Source organism: Benincasa hispida, chromosome 6 (genome assembly GCF_009727055.1).
Source record: "Benincasa hispida cultivar B227 chromosome 6, ASM972705v1, whole genome shotgun sequence".
Lineage (NCBI taxonomy): Eukaryota > Viridiplantae > Streptophyta > Magnoliopsida > Cucurbitales > Cucurbitaceae > Benincasa > Benincasa hispida.
Genome location: NC_052354.1, coordinates 657,125 through 670,695, shown reverse-complemented (window position 1 = coordinate 670,695; position 13,571 = coordinate 657,125).

Below are 13,571 nucleotides of genomic sequence, written 5' to 3'. Positions count from 1 at the left end.
TATCTAGTCTAAGTAGAGGTATATATGGGTTGGGTTGAGTTGATAGGTTTTTTGGACCACCCCAAAAATTCGAGTTGGTCGGTTTGGCTACTCGAAAAACCCAAACAGGTCTCCAACCCAACTTTGGGTTATTACTTTTTTATTAATTTAAAATACTTAAATTTATCTAGAACCCATGAGTAATAACTAAAATCTCACAAAATTCAAATATTAAATACTAAATATTCATGATATCTATTATAAGCTTTAAACAAAGACAAACATCGTAACAATTTTAAACATATTAAACAAATATATATATTAGGTTTCGTTGGGTCAATCCAATTTTTTTTCCTCTAACTTGAGACCCAACCCAACCCAAATAAAATAGAACTAACTTCAATCCAATCCAACCCTATCTAAAAACAAAACTAACCCAATCAAACTTTTATGATTTGAGTTGGGTAGTTCGGATTATCGAATCAGTTCAACACCCCTAAGTTGCTCAAAACCTATTATGGCAGTTTTTATTTTTTATTGTAATCTTATTCTTTATTATTATTATGATTATTTTATTTTGTAAGTGGTATGAGAAGTTTAATTATATTTTAATTTTTCACATATGTATGCACATATACCTTTTTGAAAATTTTCACAAATAGAAAAAATGTCAACTATTCATAAAAATAGTACAAAAAAAATTGACACGATCAGTGTCTATTAATGATAAACTTCTATCAATTTCTATCACTGATAGACATTGATAGACTTCTATCAACCTCTATCAAAGAATATCAAAATTTTGTTATATATATATATATATATATTTTAAATCTCCCTACATTTTTTAATATTTAAGTATCGAGTTATTGTATAAAAAACAGACTTTTAGTTTGAGAAATTTGTCTAAGCTTCATTCTTTTCTTATATATTTAAGTGAATTGTTTTGTATAGGTTTATAATAATTTTGTAATTAATATTGTCATTTAAAATTATTTCTCATATAATAATAAATATTATATATCAAAGTTTTTTAAATTATATTTATATTTGTTAAATTATAAATTTAGTCCTTTAAGGGAGTGTTGAGGGTAAAAAGTTGAGAAGTAGGAGTAGGGAAGTAGGAATTTGTGAACTTCACTCCTTATTTGGCTCAAAAAGTTAGTGGATCTAGATCACTACTAAAAAAACATCAATTTTATATCTTATCAACTCCTTGGATTGTGGACCCAGGAGTTCAACTCCGTAGACTCCGTAGACTTCATAACTTCTTACTTTTCACTATTCCACCTTTTACTCCAAACATCCTCTAAATTTTTAAAATTGTGTATAAGCATCTAAATTTTTAATATTACATCTCATAGTCTGATACATTAAAAATTTTAAAAATTATTGTCTTATTATATACGTCTCAATTTTATGTCTAACTAAACCTTCAATTTTCATATTTGTAGCTAATTAGGGTTGGCAAAATTTTTCGCGGGGTCGGGTTCCCGCGAGATCCCGCACGGATCGGGGTGGGATGGGGTCAAGGGTCCCCGTATTGGGGTTGAAACCCTAAATCTTATAGGGTCATGTAGTTTGTAAACACTTGTATGAATAAATATTCTGTGATTTATAATATATGGATATTTTATTCACATTGTCTATGAAATATTTGATATTTTAGTTGCATTAACCACAAACAAATAAACTAAGATCCATGATTATCGTTGTAACTTAAACATATATGTGGAGACATACAAGTGGATCGTGCTTTAAGTGATAACCTAAATGGTCTATAGTATATGGATAAGGCTGGTTACCTTATCCTGGTGGCACTACGAATATGGCTCGCTTTGTAGATATTACAAATGTTGCAAAGTGCTACAAATGATTTAATCCTGATCATTCATGTATTAGACATGCAAGCGGGATATTCTATAGAAAGGATTTTGTATAAGACTAGACCACAAAATGTTTAGTCTCTTTATATAACGTCGTTCATAATTGAGACTTTCATTTCACTAGGATGACCATAGGTAACATGACCTTAATCCTGAGTGAGTTGTGAACTCCTACTTATGAGGGCGGTTTTTTGATTTACATTGGTGAGAGTGGTTAAATCGCCGCTCAAAAAGCCTACCATTTTGGGGATTCGTCTGGTTGTGGAGCTAAGAACTCAGCAACACAAGATGGAATTCACTCCTTCCTCGATGCAAGGATAAGTAGATAAATTGCTCCCTTAAGGGTTGATTCCGGGTCTTGAACAATGTGGCACCACACCCTCTCTTGGTCCGAGAAGGGTTTAGTCATAGTGGGACTATGGTTTATTATTCATTAGAGGGATCAGTAGTACTTACGAAGAGTTTTGTCAGTTATTCACGTGTCGTTGGAGCTTCAAGCTACAGGTCCATAAGGTCCTAGCTCAATGGATTTAAGTTGAAATCAGTTTTTGGGTTAATTTGATGTGTTCAAATTAATTAGAGGGAATTCAATTATATATGATATAATTAAATTAATTCAATTGTATATGATATAATTGATATTATGTATTTGATACATTAATGTTTGATTAGAGGAACTAATATTTGAATATGATTCAAATATATTTTCTATGAATAAGATTCATAGTTATTAAATTTAATATAAACATGATTTATATTTAATGTCATAAATAAAGAAAAATAACTATGATTTATATATTGTATATGATGCAATATTAAAACTATAGGTTATAAATATAATATGATAAATTAGTTATCATATTTATTTATATTTATTAATTATTTGATTAAATTTATTTTTCTCCACAACCACCCTTATGGCTAGTTATACTGTTTTATGGAAAATTTGGGATAAAAATCAAATTGGATTTCAAAATCACATACTACTGACATTATTAGTAATCGAGTAAGAAAGTCTTACTATACGATCACTTAAGAGACTACACGATCGAGTATATTGTCTATGTAATAGACTTCATCTTCTACACAACCGTGTTTTCGTTTACTCAGTCATCCTCTTCCTCCATGCTAAACTTTCCTCTTACCAAAATAAACCAAAGCACACCGCTTCTGGATTCTCATATCGAGAATACCAAGGTAATCTAGTGGTAGTGTCTGGTTCGTTCAAGGATCGAGTTGCTACTTGTTCGAGGAAGATCGAGTTATTCGCTACGTTCGTGAGCGAGTTTAAGGGATTATCTTGAAGAAAGGTTCTTCATGTTGAGTTGATGTCCTAAATTTCGTAAGGTCCAGTAGTTTGTAAACACCTGATGAACAAACATTTTGTGATGTAATAATATGAGATATTTTATTCACTATAGTCTTTGAAATATGAGATATTTTAGTTGCATTAACCACAAATCAATAAACTAAGATCTCAGGTTATCGTTGCAACTTAAGCATGTATGTGTTGACATACAAGTGGATCGTGCTTTAAGTGATAACCTAAATGGTCTGTAGTATATGGATAAAGGAGGGAGACCTTATCCTGTTGATGCTAGTGTTGTAAAGTGCTACAAGTGGTTTGATCCTGACCATTCATGTGTTAGATATGCGAGCGGGGATGCTCTATACAAAAGAGTTTGTATAAGACTAGACTACGAAATGTTTAGTCTCGTTATATAACACCGTTCATGACAGAGACTTTCATTGCACTAGGATGACTATAGGTAACATGACCTTAATTCTGAGTGAGTTGGGAACTCCTGCCTATGCGGGTGGTCCTTTGATTTGTATGAGATGTGAGTGACCAGATTGCCGACTCAAACCTACTACTTTGGGGATTCGTCTGATTGGGGAGTTGGGTACTTAGCTACACAAGACGTAACTCACTCCTTCCCCGATTCAGGGATAAGTAGATAAATTGCTCCCTTAAGGGTTGATTCTGAGGCTTGAACAATATGATGTCACACCTTCTCTTAGCCTGAGAAGGATTTACTCATAGTAGGACTATGATGTATTGTTCATTAGAGGAATCGGTGGTACTTAAGAAGTTAGATATAATTATAGTGGCAAAGCAGTAAATTGGCCCGACTGTACTTACGAGCGATTTGTGAAGGATCATCGTACTGTTGATTGGTTATATCCAATGGACATAGAAATATATCTGTAGCGCAAAGAGTGCAGCTGTCGGTCTTTAGTGGAATGCCCAAAAGTTAATGGATGGTGGATATCGTGATTAAAGAGTTTAGTGAATTACTCACATACCGTTGGAGCTTCAAGCTACAGGTCCATAAGGTCCCCTTGGTAATTCAATGGATTCCTGTTGAGAATCAATTTTTGGGTTTGTTTGAAGTATTCAAATTAACAAGAGGAAATTTGGTTATAAATGATATAATTAAATTGCATCAATTATATGAGATATAATTGACTTAATCTATTAGATATATTAATTGGAGGAATTATTATTAAAAGCTATAAGGGAGAAAAAGAACTATGGTTTATATATTGCATGAGATGTGATATTAAAACTATAAGTTATGAATATATTATTTATTTGTAATTAAATCAATTATAGGATAATTGGTTTCAGTTTTTTCTCCCAATAACTAACTTAGTGGGAAGTTGTGATCAGTTATGGTAACTGATGGATAAAATGAAAATAATTTTCATTTTTTAAAAATGCGATCATTAAACGATTAACAATCAGACGCATAAGAGAAATAGGTATATGATAGCTTGAGAGCATAAACAATCGTGCCATGAGTTTACTACATGATAGACATTTGTTTTCTAAACGATCGAGTACTCAGTCTATACGATAAACTTTAGTCATCTCCCATTTACTTGATCGTCTACACGATCTGCCAATTCCTCCTACCCTTTACCAGATCCATACAAAGCCCACAACTCCTGGATTCTCACAACGAGAATACAAGGTAGCCTTCTGGTGGTGTCTACTTACTGTTCGAGGGTCAGGTGGTATTTATACTTGTTCGAAGAGATTGCTAAGGTGTGACATCCGTGTTGGTGAACGATCATGCTATTAGATCGAGGGAACGAGAAAAAAAGTTCTTCAAGGGTATGTTCTCTTGATCCTTAGTATTTTCCTTTTAAAGCATACTATAATTTAGAGTTTATGCATAACTATTACTGTTTGATTGTAAATGTGTATGTTCTGTCACAATGAGGTTTGGTCTTGCTTTCGATTACTGGTCTCTTTGATAAGAGTTCCTTAAATTCAAAGGTATAATTTCTTATCCATTGTTTTTCATTTCCAAAGCATGCTGTAATTTTGATTTTGTTGCATAATATGTTCTGAATAACTATAAATGTATGAATTCATTCATAGTAGGATTTGGACGATCCACTTCCGCTTAAAGGTTCTCTGAAATTAGAGTTCCTTCACTTTGAACCAAGGACGGGGTGGGGATGGGGAGGATAACCTCGCCCCATTCCCGTCCCCGAACCCGCCTCGATTAGGTCTTAAATATACTAGTATTTACTATAGGTATTTTAACTTTTCACATTTAGCCTAGTTTTAATTTAGCCCAATCTAAGTCCAACTAAAGTTATTCAAGCCCAAACTAAATAGAATTTTAGGAAAAATAATTTTTTTAAAAAAAAAAAGTCCTCATAGGGAAACAAAAGGAAAAACCAGGGAATGGATCCCCGCAGGGACTCATTTCTTCGACGGGAATCCCCACCCTTGTCCCGCCTTCAAATCATAGGGGTGGGGGCAGGGAACCTCACCGCCCGCCCCGCCCCAGCCCCGTTACCAATCCTATAGCTAATAGCTGCATTAATTTTTGATAATGTCAAATGATACCTGGTGGATGCAAAATTAAAATTTATATCTATGATAACCATAGTTGAAATTTTCGGTTGAAATGAATTTTGATTTTTTTTTTTCAATTTTTTTAAATTTCAAAATTTTCAACAAAATTTGGAGTTTTTGTTTAAAATTTAACAATTAGCTATGCTAGTTCAATAGCACTTTTAACATAAAAATTTTATTTTCAAGAAACTATATATGTATTTTTTTAATTTCATTTTTTTCATTAAACTTTAACATCATTTCACCTCAAAATTGAATTGATGTGAGTTTTATTTTTTTTTTACTATCCAAAAACTTTCATTTTCAAAAAATAAAAATTGAGAAAAGTAACATATATTTATTTTTAGCTTTATTCAAATATTTTCCATTGAATTTTCACATTATTTCACCTCAAAATTGAATTGGTGTGAGTTTTGTTTTTTTTACTATCCAAAGCTTTCGTTTTCAAAGAAATAAAATTTGAGAAAAATAACATATATTTATTTTTAACTTCATTTAAAAATTTTCATCGAATTTTCATATCATTTCACCTCAAACTTGAATTGACGTGAGTTCTTTAATATTCCTCCCATTTTCTCTCAAACTCTATCTTATTGTAGAGGTTTCTTTTTCTTCTTTCTTTTCTGTAATGTGTTATACTTAATGTTATACTTTTTGTATGCCCTTTTATATTTAATGTGTTGAATGAGAAATTTCGGCAATTTTGGCTCAAAAAAGTAATTAGGTCCAAACCCATGTAAGGCTCATGAGAAACCTCTATAAATAGAGACATTATCTTTTCATTTGGGGGGGAGGGGGAAGAAATGAAGGCAAAATCTCTCTGAAGATTTGAAGTATAAAGCTCAAAGGATCTGAAGAACATAACTCCTCCAAAGCTTTTAAGATCAGAAGACACTAAAGCTCTGAAGATCAGAAGACATATCAAAGCTCTGAAGATCAGAAAACACTAAAGCCCTGAAGATCAGAAGACATATCAAAGTTCTGAAGACCGAAGTCCTTTGAAGATATAAGCAATCTGACCACGCTTGAAGACTGAAGTCTTTTAAAGATACATGCATTCTTCCAAGACTCGAAGCTCAAGAACATTCACATGCCCCGCTTCTATACATCAAGCGTACGCATTCAACTGAGAGAGAATCAGAGGATCAAGTACTAGAGATCGAACCACATCGCATCAAATCAACATCAACTTCAACACCAACTCAAGTTCAACTCCACGAAACAAGTTTCTCCGAAAGCTTCATGCGAGCACTGATCATCCAAGAAGATCGACAAGCTCAAAGGTCGATCGTTCAACAACAAGCCTAAAGGCCGATCATCCAAGAAGATCAACAAGCCCAAAGGTCGATCATTTAAGAAGATCAATAAGCCCAAAGGTCGATCATCCAAGAAGATCAACAAGCTCAAAGACCGATCATCCAAGAAGATCAACAAGCCCAAAAGCCAATCGTCCAAGAAGATCAACAAGTCCAGAGGTAGATCATCCAAGAAGATCGACCAGCTTAAAGATTAAAGTTTATTTTAAAAGCATCNATCCAAGAAGATCAACAAGCTCAAAGACCGATCATCCAAGAAGATCAACAAGCCCAAAAGCCAATCGTCCAAGAAGATCATCAAGCCCAAAGACCGATCTCCAAAAAGATCAACAAGCTCAAAGGCAAATCATCCAAGAAGATCAACAAGCCCCGATCATTCGAGAAGATCAATCAGCTTGAAGACTATAGTTTATTTTGAAAGCATCAAAATATTATGTATTAGAGATTGTACTCACTTTCCACAAAATTAATACAAGTTCCACGAAATAAATTTCTATTGAAATCTCGTGCAAACATAATATTATGATTTTTATATCGTTATTATGTTATGTTATGTTATGTAAGTTTAATGCTATGATTTTTGTTTATGTATCCACTTCATTTTATAATTATCAATTTATAGTCATTTTGTATATAAATATTTCATGTCTTTAATTAATTAATTAATTGTCAATATTTGATATTGTTTTGTACTTATTTTTTCATTTTCTTTTTAAATTTTTGCTCTCGCATAGACATTTACATATATATTTTACACTATACATCTAAATGTCGTTTTACGTTATAGAAATGATAATTGAAAATGGTCAATAATGGTCTAATTCAGCCACAATTAAAGTTTTATTAACTAATTATAACAATATTCTCATCAATTTCCATAAAGTTTATTGGAATTTCCCTCGATATTAATATTTTCATAAAATCGGGACCTCAATATTTTCATCAACATCAATGTTTAAACCTTAATTACAACATTTAATTTTTAATAATTTTGTTAATGTAAAAGAATTATTGGATATACAACCAAAGAAATGACTTACTGGATAAAGAAAATCAAGTTTAAAAGTGTATTAGACAAAAAATTGATAATTCAATGGCCTATTAGACATTTTTAAAAGTTCAAAGACTATACATAGATATGAATCTAAAAACTCATTGGCTAAAACTTCTAACTTCTTATAAATTTTATAAATTTGCGCCCCTAATGTGAAGTTATAAATCCACCACTAAATATATCATATCCACTATCGTTATACCTATTGATGCACCAACGAGGGTCAAACTAGAATAATGAAAGGGAAAAAAAAACGAAAATCACATTTTTTGTTACACGTACAAAATCTAAAAAATCATACGTAAATTTTTTTTTTTTTTTGGTAACCATTGAAATTCCCCATTACTTACTTCTTTCTAGACAAAACAAAATTGTTAAGATAAATTCAGTAGGAAAAAGAAAACGAAAAAGCAATACCATTTTGATATGATAGCATATATTCTCCAATGCTAGTAACTTTTATCTAAGATAGTATTTACTCACATGTAATAAATTTTGGTGATCGTCATGGGAATAGACTAGCTAGAAATGGAATTACTATTTGAAAAAATTCTCACTCCAATGTGTTTCTTGGAAAATTGATGATCTTCAATGATGATCTTCAACGATGATACACACCCAAATGATTTTGGATGTATAGTATTTGCTCCCACATGGTTGGACTTAAGCTTGAACCTATGAGAAGTTAATTTTTTATCAAGTTTAAAGGTACTGTCACACCCCCTTCTAAATTACCCTCTCAACCTTGAAGAGAATGTGACAGCAACAGTTACCAACTTTTTTGAACACTTACTGCCTGGCTGGTTTAACCTGTTTAGGAAACCCTAGATATAGTCATACATTCATTAAGCAACTAAAACTTTTAACACTTTTAACATCAATATGGTTTTACAATTACAACAATATGCAACCCAAGTCTCAATGGGCCTCAATATACTAAACTAGTCCCTATCTGACCAAAACATGTGTACAGACATTAACAGAGCCAACACCTACAAGTTAATTTGAGTCGGAGTCTTTGAGTGCCAACATAGCAGCGCAGTTATCTTCTAGGGAGATGACTGCTACCTAGGGGGGAAAACATTTAAAAACAGGGTGAGTTACTAGCCCAATGAGTGACTAAATTAAAACATAAATCTCATGCTTAAACTGAAAACGGGTAACTGAATACTGATAACTGAATATTGGCCAAGCAACATATATGTATAAAAAAAATATAACATTTTAAAAAAAAAACATAGCTAATCTGAACCTCAGTTGAGAGAGAACTCCTTTTTTCAATTTCCAACCATAAACCTGGGCTTTACATAAGACCTTTTAAAACATATCATACCTGAAAATATATTTAAATAAATTCTTAGTTGAGAGAGAGATCCTTTTGCTCAAATCCCAAACATAACCTACGCTAATGTGTGGACCCTTTTCCTATCACCTTACAACTGATCATCATATAAAGGAGAGACCCTTTTGTTCAGCCCTCCATGCTGATCTTCTTTTGAGGGAAATACCCTATTGCTCAGCCCTCCATCCTACACCTTTATACTTGACATACATGCGTATAACTAACCCGGATCCTGACGTCAAGGATCATAACTAAAACTAAGCTTAGATACCTTCTCCTAGTACTTCAGTATTAAGTTGTTCATACATCATAAGAAAATACTTCATAGAAAGGATTACTGAAAACATGGTGTCATAGAACATAGCATTCATGAGAACTTTGTTTCTAATGCATGCTCATAAACATTAAAAGCTTATTAACTAAAATCATACTCTATATCTTTATAACCTAACATGCGTCGAGCTCTTTGTAACTTTTAAGTAAATATTCCATTAACAATCTTACTAAAGTCATGGTATCATAACACATAACAACTAACGCATGCTTCATATCACCAATTATATCATTACTTTAAACATACTTTAGAAATTCTCTTTTTAAAACTAGCATGCATTAGCATCCTTTCTAGACTTGGTTTGCTTGGAAAACTTGCTGTAGATTAAGCTAGCATGAGAATAAACTTTTAACTAAAACATTCAAAACATTTATAAAACGTTTATAGTCACTCACAACCTTGGTCAATCCTCTTAGGGTTGATAAGCTTCTCCTATTGGTGTCAACCCTGTGAACATAACAATATACATAAGCTACTAGCTATGGTCTCTCTTTTTTAGACTAACTTCTATAATTAAGCTTAACTTTTATCTATAATAAGGTACTTTCATATCAATGCATACATTCCATGCGTCCAACACTTAGAAATTCCCTTAAGGTTTAAGTCTTGGCTATGCGGCAATCTTGCATCACCAACACTCACCCTATGTGCCCATCACATGTCTTATGCGTCTAAGCCTTTAACACATGGCTGCACAACTCAACACATGCCTCATGCGCTCGTCTAGTCGCGTGCCAACACACTCCAGTAACACCTTGCACCTAAATGTTGGGGTCGATGCCTTAAATCTCGTAGGGTTCTATAGTTTGTAAACCTTGTATGAACAAACATATCTATGATTAATAATATTTGATATTTTATTCACTTCGTATATGAAATATGTAATATTTTAGTTGCCTTAATAACAAGCCAATAAACTAACTTTCAAGATTATCGTTCTAACTTAAACATGTATGTGGAGACATACAGGTGGATCATGTTTAAGTAATTACCTAAATGGTCTATAGTATATGGATAAGGCTGGGTATCTTATCTTAGTGACACTACGAGTGTGGCCCACTTTGTAGATGTTATAAATGTTGTAAAGTGCTACAAATGATCTGATCTTGATGATTCATGTATTAGACATGCGAGCAGAGATATTCTATACAAAAGAGTTTGTATAAGACCAGACCACGAAATGTTTAGTCTCGTTATATAACACCGTTCATAATATAGACTTTCATTTCACTAGGATAACCATAGGTAACATGACCTTAATCCTGAGTGACTTGTAAACTCTTGCCTATGAGGGCTGTCATTTGAATTGTACGGGTGAGAGTGGTCGAATTGTCGACTCAACAAGCCTACCATTTTTGGATTTCGTCTTATTGGGGAGCTGGAAACTCACCTACACAAAATGGAATTCATTCCTTCCCGAAAGCAGGAGTAAGTAGATAAATTGCTCCCTTAAGGGTTGATTCCGGGTCTTGAACAATGTGACGCCACACACTCTTCTGACCCGAGACGAGTTTAGTCATAGTGGGACTATGATCTATTGTTCATTAAAGGGATCAGTGGTACTTAAGAAGTTAGATATAACTAAAGAGGAAAAACGGTAATTTGGCCTAGCTGTACTTACGTGCAATTTGTGAAGGGTCATTGTACTATTGATTGGTTATATCCAATTGACACATAAATATATCTGTAGTGCGATGAGTGCAGTTGTCGGTCTTTAGTGGAGTGCCTTACAATTAATGGATAGTGGATGTGTGATTAAAGAGTTTAATTAATTATTCATGTATCGTTGGAGCTTCAAGCTACAGGTCCATAAGGTCCCTTTGGTAGCTCAAAAGGATTTAGTTGAGAATTAGTTTTTGGGTTAATTTGAATTGTTCAAATTGATAATAGGGAATTTAATTATATATATGATATAGTTCAATTAATTCAATTATATATGATATAAATGACGTAATGTATTTGATACATTATTATTTAATTAGAGGAATAAATATTTGAATGTTATTTAAATATATTTTCTATGAACGAGATTCATAATTGTTAAATTTCATATAAATATGATTTATATTAAATGCCATAAAATAGAGAAAAATAACTATAGTTTATATTGTATGTGATGCAATATTAAAACTATAGGTTATAAATATAATATGATAAGTTGGTTATCATATTTATTTATATTATTAATTATTTAGATAATTAATCCCTTTTTCTATCTAATCGCCTTAGTGGGAGGTTAGTGGGTTTTATGAAAAAAGGAATAAAAAGAAAAACAATTTTTCTTCTTCTTCTTCCTAAGTCTTCTACGTGAAATTAAGAGCCTATATGATAGTCTCTAGAATCTACACGATTGAGAGGTTCTCTATGCGACAGAGTGTGTTCTTCCTTCAATTGTCTTCCTCCTCCAAACTCTTAAATTCCCTCTTAACCAAAATAGTCAGAGCCCACCGCTCCCGGGTTCTCACCCTGAGAATACTAAAGAAACCAAGTGGTTATGTCCTTTACACTTTTGGTTCGAGTGTTCTGGTTGCTGTTTGTTCGAAGAGAGTTTGTTACTGTTCGAGGAGTTCGAGGGATTTACGTGAAGAAGAGTTCTTTAAAGGTGTAATAACTTGAACTCCTTTTTTTGCATGTTGTAATTTATGTTATGATGCATAATCTGTACTGTTTTGCTATAAATGTTTGTTTTCAATCGAAATGGGATTTGGACTATCCGCTTTCGATCATAGATTCTCTGTAAAATGAGATCCTTCAATTGGTATCAGAGCTAGGTTCTGATTCCAAATTTCATTTTCTGTATTGAAATTGTTTACAGTTTGGTGGGTTTTATTTTTTGCATTGTGTTCAATTGTTAAATGTATGTGGATGGCTGTTGATGGATGTTTTGGGGGAGTAATCTCAGTTTTGGCTTAGTTACAAAAGTTAATTTTTAAGGGCCCTTACGTTTTTGGGCATTAATTCTTGCAATCGAGTCTGTATTCGTTTAAGTTTTGAGTCGTTCGTGAAGCTTCAGACGCAAAGGTTGTAGTGTGTTTCGATGGAGAAGACGAAACAGTGGTCGCATCGTGTAGCTGAAGTTAAACAATCGTTTAGATTTTGTAATGCGTTCGTGTAGAGTTCTCTATACGATCGTGTAGTATCTACTAAACGATCACATAGTTAATGTTACGCAATCATGTAAAGGTTTTATATGGTCATGTTGTGATGGCTGCATGATTGCGTAGGCACTCGAGGAGTAAACGATCGTGCGATATTTGATACTCGATGCAAGGCATGCATGTTAAACGATCGCGTAGACTATCATGCTCATCACACAGTCAGTAGCTACACGATCGCATAGTATACGATACTCGACACATGCTACTCGATCATGTAGACTATCATGCTCATCGCATAGTCTTTAGCTACATGATCGCATAATATACGTTACTCAAGGCACGCTGCACGATCGCGTGGACTTTCATGCTCATCACATAGTCCAAACCTACGCGATCGTTGCTATACAATCGTTTATACTCGATGCTTGTTGCTCGATGATCAGGAGGTTTGGTACACGATCAAGCTACAAGACTTCAAGGTGAGCGGTTCAAGACCCGGTTCACCTGTTTTGAACTGGTGGACTCAACTTTTATAATAATTTAGCTTTTTATTTTCTCCAATTTTGAGATATAATATCTCGGTCCATCAACTTTATTTAAATATGCATATGATGTATGTTTATTATATATGCCATAATGTATGTCATATAGTTTTAAAACCCACCATAGGTTATGCATTTACTTT